Source organism: Lacerta agilis, chromosome 10 (genome assembly GCF_009819535.1).
Source record: "Lacerta agilis isolate rLacAgi1 chromosome 10, rLacAgi1.pri, whole genome shotgun sequence".
Classification (NCBI taxonomy): domain Eukaryota; kingdom Metazoa; phylum Chordata; class Lepidosauria; order Squamata; family Lacertidae; genus Lacerta; species Lacerta agilis.
Genome location: NC_046321.1, coordinates 23,469,112 through 23,477,713, shown reverse-complemented (window position 1 = coordinate 23,477,713; position 8,602 = coordinate 23,469,112). Strand labels below are relative to the sequence as shown.

The 8,602-nt window shown below is 45.5% G+C and overlaps 1 non-coding gene across 1 annotated transcript; it reads left to right on the top strand.

Moving 5' to 3' along the window:
• On the top strand, positions 1-72 carry TRNAA-UGC. Its single transcript has one exon. It is a non-coding gene; the product is annotated as a tRNA-Ala (tRNA).
• The last annotated feature ends 8,530 nt before the right edge of the window (positions 73-8,602 follow it).

Sequence of the window (8,602 nt, the reverse complement as noted above, 5' to 3'; positions counted from 1 at the left end):
AGGGCTGTAGCAAAGTGGTAGAGCATCTGCTTTGCATGCAGAAGGTCCCAGGTTCAATTCCTGGCATCTCCAGTTAGGGCTGGCGGACACTTCTGAAACCCTGAAGAGCTGCTGCCAGTCAGTGTAGGCAATACTGAACTAGATGGACCTATTCTATAACAAATCCCTGGATGGAGCATGTTCTCACTGCTCCTTAATGCTATGTCTGTTCCCTGAGCTACTGTTTGGCACCAGTTGGTGAGCTTCAAAAGATGAAGACAACAACAACAGGAAGAATCCAACAAGTCTGAAGTCTGCCAAACTTTGTGCTGGCTGTCCTTAGAAATAACTTGAGAATTAAACAGTTGAAGTCTGCCATCCAGTGGCAATATTTATAACAGCATTTTAAAATAGAATTCTTGGGTTTTCCTAAGGGTATTCATTATATTTCTAAAATACCTTTCATCCAAAGATTGCAGGAAAACATGGAAAATAGAAAACCATATAAAAACATGTGAAAACACATACAGACTTAGAGAATGTAGAGTTCTCCATACACAACCAGAGTTTTCATAAGCACTTGTTGACTCTATAGTATAGTAAGCTAACTGAAAAACATCATAATTTTCTGAAGGTGACTTCCATTGGGAAGCTGTGCTAGTCTGTTGAAGAAAAGCAAAAGTGTTTTGTGGCACCCTAAAGACTAACAAATTCACTTATGGCATGCGCTTTAGTGGTCCACAAGATAATTCAGAGGTGGGGAATTTGTGGTCCTCTAGATGTTGCTGGACCACAACTCCCATCACCCCTAGCCATTGGTCATACTGGCTGGGGCTGATGGAGGTTTGAGACCAACAACATCTGGAGGACCACAGCATCTGCATCCCTGAGGGAAAAAATGCATCTGATGAAGTGAACTGTATTCCATGAAAGTTTGTGCCATACGCCTTTTAAGTGCCACTTGCTTTTTCTTCTCCTAATGGTTATATTTTAAAGTTATGCTAACTTTATGTGACCCTTTCCATCAATGGCTGAAGCTACCCCTTGCTGAACTCCTGCCTTTGACACAAGATGTAGTGGTGGCCATCAAGTCTGGTTGGCTTTAAAAAGAAGATTAGATACATTATATTCATAGAGGATGAGGCTATCTGTGACTACTAGCATACAGGTGTATGTGCTACCTGCAGCATCAGAGACAGTATGCCTCTGCATACCAGTTGTTGGGAACCACAGGTGAGGACTGTGCTATTGTGCTCAGGTTTTCCTTCCTGCATCTGGTTGGCATCTGTTAGACAGGGGTCAGCAACCTTTTTCAGCCGTGGGCCAGTCCACCATCCCTCAGACCATGTGGTGGGCTGGACTATATTTTTTTTTGGGGGGGGGAAATGAACGAATTCCTATGCCCCACAAATAACCCAGAGATGCATTTTAAATAAAAGGACACATTCTACTCATGTAAAAACACGCTGATTCCCAGACCATCCATCCGTGGGCCGGATTGAGAAGATGATTGGGCTGCACACGGGCCTTAGGTTGCCTACCCCTGTGTTTGAATAAGATGCTGGACTAGATAGGCTTTTGGTCTGGTGAAGCGAGGCTTCTCTTACAGCCGTACAACTTCCTGCTTACAGTGCCCTTGTTAAAGGCACAGAGTAAAAGAGGCAGTAACCCAAACAGGAAGTTAGTCTCCTTTCACCACTTTCATTTTCACAGCCGATGTGGTTACATAGTGGTTATAGAGACCTTCAAGTGGCTCACTGGCTTGCCGGAGCCCTGACCCCACTTCCTGCTGACCTACTTGTCCAAGATAATGTATATTTATTTATTGAATTGCATTCATGTCCCGCCTTTCTCCCAAAGGGGAGTCTAGGGGGATATTTTTTTAAAAAAGTAAAAACATTCGAAAATGGATCAAAACAATCTGACAACAATTACAACTAAAAGATCTAAAAGCAGTTCCAGTTAAAAACATTCTAAAAGTGATTGCAATTAAAAACATACTTCCATCCAATGATCTTGAGATTGACAGGGACAGTATTCTTTAGGCACTAAATGCCTGGGTAAACAGGAATGTGTTGAAATTCCTCCTAAAAGTTAATAATGATGAAGACAGCAGGCGCACCTCACTAGGGAGGGCAATCTGCAACTAGGGAACCATCAGTGAAAAGGTCAGCACCAGGTGGACACCCCTAGATTTAGCAATGCTCATTTTTGATACAAGGGTTTTTTTTAATGCAAGTAAGTCCTACATGGAAGACACCAACTGAAGTTAATAGGCCAAACTTAGTCATGTGACGTCCATGATTTCAGTGGGTCTACTCTGAGTATTACTAACACTGAATGCAAGATTTTGTGTCCGGCTTTTCAAGTGGGCAAAGTTGAAGGGGAAGGTTTGGTTTCGGAAGACTGTTCCTCTATGACTTTGCTGCAGAGGAGATGAAAGGGAGAGCTTTAAATTTTAGCAGACTGAACTGTTTGGCAGGGGAGGGGAGTTGCCTGATTGAAGTGTTAGTCATCATCCCCACCCACTCTTCCATTCCTCCATAATGACAATGGGTGGGTTATTGTAACTAGGTCAGCATTAGAAAGGTTTTCTCCTGCAACCTAGACATAAATATACAAAATTCCAGTGGAGAACTCTTTCTTACCCAGGCCATGATGGTCTGCGGTGGAATGAAACCCTAAAAGTTATGAGACAGGGCAGAAAGCATAAGCATGCTGTGATTAACAATTTCCTTGGAATTCGTTTGTGAATTCAAAGTGAACTTTTGATGCCATTTTGCTGTAAACATTCTGTCCCGGCTCTACATCCCTTCATTATTTTTGTTAAAGAATCATGTATACACACTGTGGCTTAAAGAATTTATATTATTATTAGTAAGGTTGACAGTTTTTTTTTTTTTAAAAAAACATTTCCCTCAAAGGAGGCTGTGTACTTTTAATAGTGGTAGGAGCAAGGGAGACATTAAACTGTCATTGTTTTTCTTTAAGTAGTGGCAGGAGAAAGCTGTACCTGTTGAATTTTTCCTTATCACAAACCTGCTAACAGTAGAAGAAGAAGTTTGGATTTGATATCCCGCTTTTCACTACCCGAAGGAGTCTCAAAGCGGCTAACATTCTCCTTTCCCTTCCTCCCCCACAACAAACACTCTGTGAGGTGAGTGGGGCTGAGAGACTTCAGAGAAGTGTGACTAGCCCAAGGTCACCCAGCAGCTGCATGTGGAGGAGTGGAGACGCGAACCCGGTTCCCCAGATTACGAGTCTACCACTCTTAACCACTACACCACACTGGCTCTCAGAGCTGTTGAATGGACATTAATAGCTGCATTGACATGGTAATGGCCATAACGTCATAAAAACAACGTCATTTCTGCATTGGTTTACCCCACATAAGGGAGAACATATTCTTTGGGTTTGTTGTGGAGCTACAACAACGAGCAAATTTTTGTTGACATCTGTCTGCCTTGAGAGACAATGGAGTGTGCCCCCGGGGTGAAGTCAAACCATTGCACTAACAGCACAAAATGACCTCCCCAGGGCACAAATTTACTTTCCATTTGAGAAAGTTGTTGGCATCCATCTGTCTTGGGAGATAATGAAGGAGTGCACCTTTGAGGGTGAAGTTTAACCGTTGGAGAGTTGCAGCGTCTGCTGTGGCTGTAGAAACTGATTTGGGAGAGGCATGTTTTGTTGCTGCTGGGGCAGATGAAGGCAACACCACAACATTTATTTTCTCAGTACTCCTCCCAGTGGTCATTCCTTCATGACCTGTCTGTCTCCAGGCATTGTGGTCGTCTGCAAGGGATTCCCACATGGTGGGGTTGGTACTGCCAGCCTTCATGTCTTGCTTGCAGACTTTTTTTTTTAACTTTGAGATGGTCTGCCAGCGGGCCTGATGTCTGAAGCCACCTCCTCCTACAACATGTCCTTAGCCTCTACAGACGTTTGAGAAAACCTGTGGGCAAAATTACTACCGTGTCTAATTCAAATTTGGTAGGGCTATCCGATTCAAATGCCTCACTGGCCACAGCTACCTTGCAGGCAGCCTCTTCCCCAACTTAATACAGCTATCATTCCTTCAAAAAACAAAAGCAGATGGTTGAGTGCTTATCCTTTGAAAAGGAAAATGGGGCCACCCAAAACATACAGTAAGCTGCTGGGTTTCTACATTCTCATCTTGGAATACAACGAGAAATAGTAACACACCCGCCACAATTTTTATTTATTTGTTACCTTTTTATCGGGCCTTTCTTCCTAGCTGAAGGTGGCACATGCGTGATTCCCAGTTTGGGAGCCAGTTTGGTGTAGTGGTTAAGAGCGGCAGACTCGTAATCTGGGGAACCGGGTTCGTGTCTGCACTCCTCCACATGCAGCTGCTGGGTGACCTTGGGCTAGTCACACTTCTCTGAAGTCTCTCAGCCCCACTCACCTCACAGAGTGTTTGTTGTGGGGGAGGAAGGGAAAGGAGAATGTTAGCCGCTTTGAGACTCCTTCGGGTAGTAAAAAGCGGGATATCAAATCCAAACTCTTCTTCTCTTCTTCTTCTTCTTCTTCTTCCCCCCTCCCAAATTTTATCATCACAACAACCCTGTGAGTTAGGTTAGGCTAGGAGATTGTGGCTGGTCATTCAGTGAGCTTCATGGGGACCTGCAGATGGGTCTCAGTAGGATGCGGGAAAGGTTTTCCAGAGGTTCTTGTGGTCCTGAAATAAAAAAAAGCTTTATAGGTCAAAACCAGCACTTTGAATGTGCCATTGAAGATATTGCCTCTTGCCTGTTGGATGGAGAGATGTGTGTAGAATCTGATTTTTGCATGGCTGCAATGCAGCATGTGTTACTCCCACACTCCCCACCAGTAGGGATTGTGGCCCCTGGAAGGTTCCTGTGAAGCAGTGAGGCCCTCATACTAGAAAAGTTCCCTCACGCCTGCCTTAGGCAGAGTTTTGTAATGCCCACAGGTGAGCAACTATTCTTCTAGTTAAATATTGCCCCATTTCGAGGCATTACTGAGCTTCATTTGTTTGGTTTAACATGACCTAATTGGCCTGGCCTTACTTTTTCCTTACCAAGCACACAGATTCCATACATGTGCTAAGAGCTATGAGGTCATAGCTGTGTGCTCAAGGGAATTATGTACCAGTTCCTTTAATAAACTGAATTTCCCACTTCTATTATTCTTGGGGGGATCAACTATCTTCCAAACACTTTCTCTGTTCCTGGTTTGTATCTCAATCAGTTTTTTTAATCAGTTTTGGTTTTTTTTTAATTACAATATCTAGCTATGAGAAATGATACAAATGTGTAGAGGATATTGCTTATTATAATAAATGACAATCCAAAGATGGATCTATGAACTCTTTGTCCATTATCAGCTATACTGTTTTTATATAGCATTTTTCTGCTGTCCATGTTCTAACTGGGGATGGGCAACTTCAAGGCCCCTGCTGCTCTCCCATCTTACGATTCTTAAACTGGACTTCAAATCTCTCCTGCAAGACTATTTATTACAAATTTCCTCTGTTCACTTTTTTGAGCATTGCAACTGGTGTTACTTACTTATTCCATTATAATGGACACACGTCTCCCTTAAAAACATTCTAATTTTTCTGAGTTGAATGAAACAATTTCCAGATTATAAAGAGAAAGGACATGGCCCACCAAAATATTAGAATATTTGTAATGGTGTGATTTTTGCTTGGCACAAAATGTTCCTCACCACCTGGTGGAGCTAGAGAAAGAAACACGTTGAGTTCATTTCCTTCCCCACTACGGTTTGATGAGCAACAAATAATTCTTCCTTCACCTGCCTGCCTTTCCATAGCAGCAGGATGCAAAACACTTGCACCTGTGCATCTACTTGAGACAATATAAACCATTACAATATGTTTGTGATTTTGCACTAGTGCAACAACAGCCAGTTTCAGGAATTGCTTTCAGAAGTATTCATTGAGCATTCAACCTGATTTGTTTGCACAAAGTTTGCAGGGAGCTTAGACAACACCAGCTCTTTTCAAAGGATTCATTCCGATTTGTTTACAGGGAGGTTATATGGAGTTGCATCTAGCAATCGTTATGTCACACTTCCCACTTCATTTCCCCATTGCCTTCCTTATCGGAATAAGTTCTGTTTTGGAGTAGGGAAAGCAGATTTGTTGTGCAAGACCACAAATCAACTTTAACTGTGCAGCCTGAATTTCCCCATGTGTGATTGAAACCCACCTCCAAAAAACAAAAGTCTGGAAGCTTTCTGGGATGCAAACAGCTTGGCCTAAAGTACGTGATGCAGCGAGATTTCAGGCTTTAAAAAAAGGAGAGTATATCCCACATGCTGTATCACAAGCTACTTTGAGAAGTCCCTTTTCTCCTCTCCAGTTTGAAGAGCAGTTTTCCATGTGGAAGAAGGTGTCTGCTTGATCACAAAACTGAAAATCAAGGCTTCCTTGGGGATGCAAAACTAGCCGGCCAGTTCTTTGGATTCTGGGCAGTATGTTTCCACTTAAGTACTTATTTGCTGGCACAGTGGGGTGGAGGAGGGGTTGAGAAGACATTATTGTTGTCTGAGAGCGGAACTACACATTAGAGTTTCTTTATAAAAGCATGCTTGTGGTTATATCCTGAAACAAGATTTGAAGTAAGCCCATCAGGAGGGGTGGGGGAAAACATTTGCAGGGCAGAATCAGCAGATATGGTGATGCTAGGCCCTAAGCAGCTAGGGGCCAAGCACCCTCTCTGCTCCCGTGCATTGATTCTGCTCCATGCATTATTTAGGCAACCAATCCCCTGGGACATTGCAAAAAAGAAAAAAGAAAAAAAGAATCCACTTGTGCTTTTTTTCTGGACCAGCACCAATGCCAAGAGGTTAGCCATTAGTTAAAATAGTAGATTTGCTACATAAGCAACATGGAAAATGAGTGTTTAGAAAGATCTGAACAAAAGTTTACATCTCAAGTTCACATGTAAAAATGCACAAGATTAATTTACCACTCAGCTATTTTCAACCTTGTTGCCAGAGTGCCACCACTTCCAAGATTTGTGTGCACGTTAGCTGCTCCTATTTCTGTATCTTATCTGCATGAATCTCCCAGCACAGAATGTTTCCATTGTTTTTATCATGTTATATCATTTCTCTGTTTCCAGTGCTCAGGTTGTGAGTAACATTGCTTATGTAGCCAAAATGGTACCCACACACAAAGTGGGACTCAGCTGCTAGCTGAGGCTGATGGGAGTTGTAGTTCAAAACATCTGGAAAGTACCAGCTTGGAGAAGGCTGATCTTTCTGGGGAAAATGATTTTGGCACTCCCACCTGCCACTGCACCCAATGTTTTGACTATATGCAATTTTGGCTTTAGATGCCAACCCTGGGATGTAGCCCCTAAGTTGAGGGCTTACTGTATCCATCTGATGCTTTAGAACATTGTGTACACTAGTGTGGCACGAAAATTGTGTACACTAGTGTGGCACGATCCTTTTGGACTTGTAGCACATTCTCTCTTTATGGCCTCTCCATTCCAGAGACAGCGGACCTGATGTTTTCTTCTGGCAAGGGAAACAAGAAAATGTAGAAGGCGAGATCCTCGTGATTTTACTTATTTTTACACATAGCTGCCCCTAAATCTACCATCAAATTGCTCCTTGCATTTTGTATCCATCCTAAAAAATAACGGGTCGTGAGCATTGCAATACACCGATGGGGACACACGCGCGCGCACACACACACACACGAAGAGAGCTCCTAAGCATGCACAACTTCTGTTGCTCCACATCGCGAAGGGAGTCCAGCCTGCTCCCTACTCTGGAGGAAAGGAGGCCCATTAGCCGCCTCGCTGTGGAATAAAGCGGAATGCACCGCAATAAAGGCCATCTGGCACCTCTAACACCCGAGCCGACGCCCCCCCCCCCCACTTTCTGGCGGCGGCGTTGGCTGCCCTGAGATCCCGCCCAATTCTGAGGCGAAAAGCGGGCGGAAGATCCGCTAGTCTCGGGGAACGGCTCCTCCTCCGGGCCAAGCCCGGCCCCTTGCCAGCCCAGACACAGCGAGAAGACACCCCCAGCTCCGAGGGGCTGGCTGAGGAGGGCATGGGGCGAGCCAGGTGGAGACGAGCCAACCGCGGCGTCCTCGCTGGCAGGCGGAGCACGGACAGGGGGCTCCGCTCGGCCGCTCCCACCATACCAGCGCCGGCCGCCAAATGTAGCCCCGAGGAGGAGGAGGAGGACACCTAAAGGCGGCGGGTGGGGGAGAGGCCTCGGGAGCCTCATGCTTCAAGGGCAGAGCACCGGCGGGAGGCTTGGGCCCCTCTCTCCGGCCTCGACGGAAGGGAAGAAGACCTAGGAACGGGTCCTTTCCTTTGCCCGCTATAGCGAAGCGGAGCGCCTCCTCCCTCTCCAAATTCCCGCCTCCATGCGTTCTAGTCGCCGCCGCCGCAGCGGGTGAGGAGGAAAGCCGAGGGGCGCCGCCTTCTCCCCTTCCCCGCCCCTCGTGGGGGTGGGGTGGGGTGGGGGAAAGAAGAAAAGGGCCATGGTTGTGGGGCTGGCCCTGGCGGTCTCCGCCTGAAGGGAGGGTCGCCGAGGCTCCTCCCGCGCGGCTAGAAGTGCCTCCCCGGCGCACACGCCGCGCCAGCAGGAG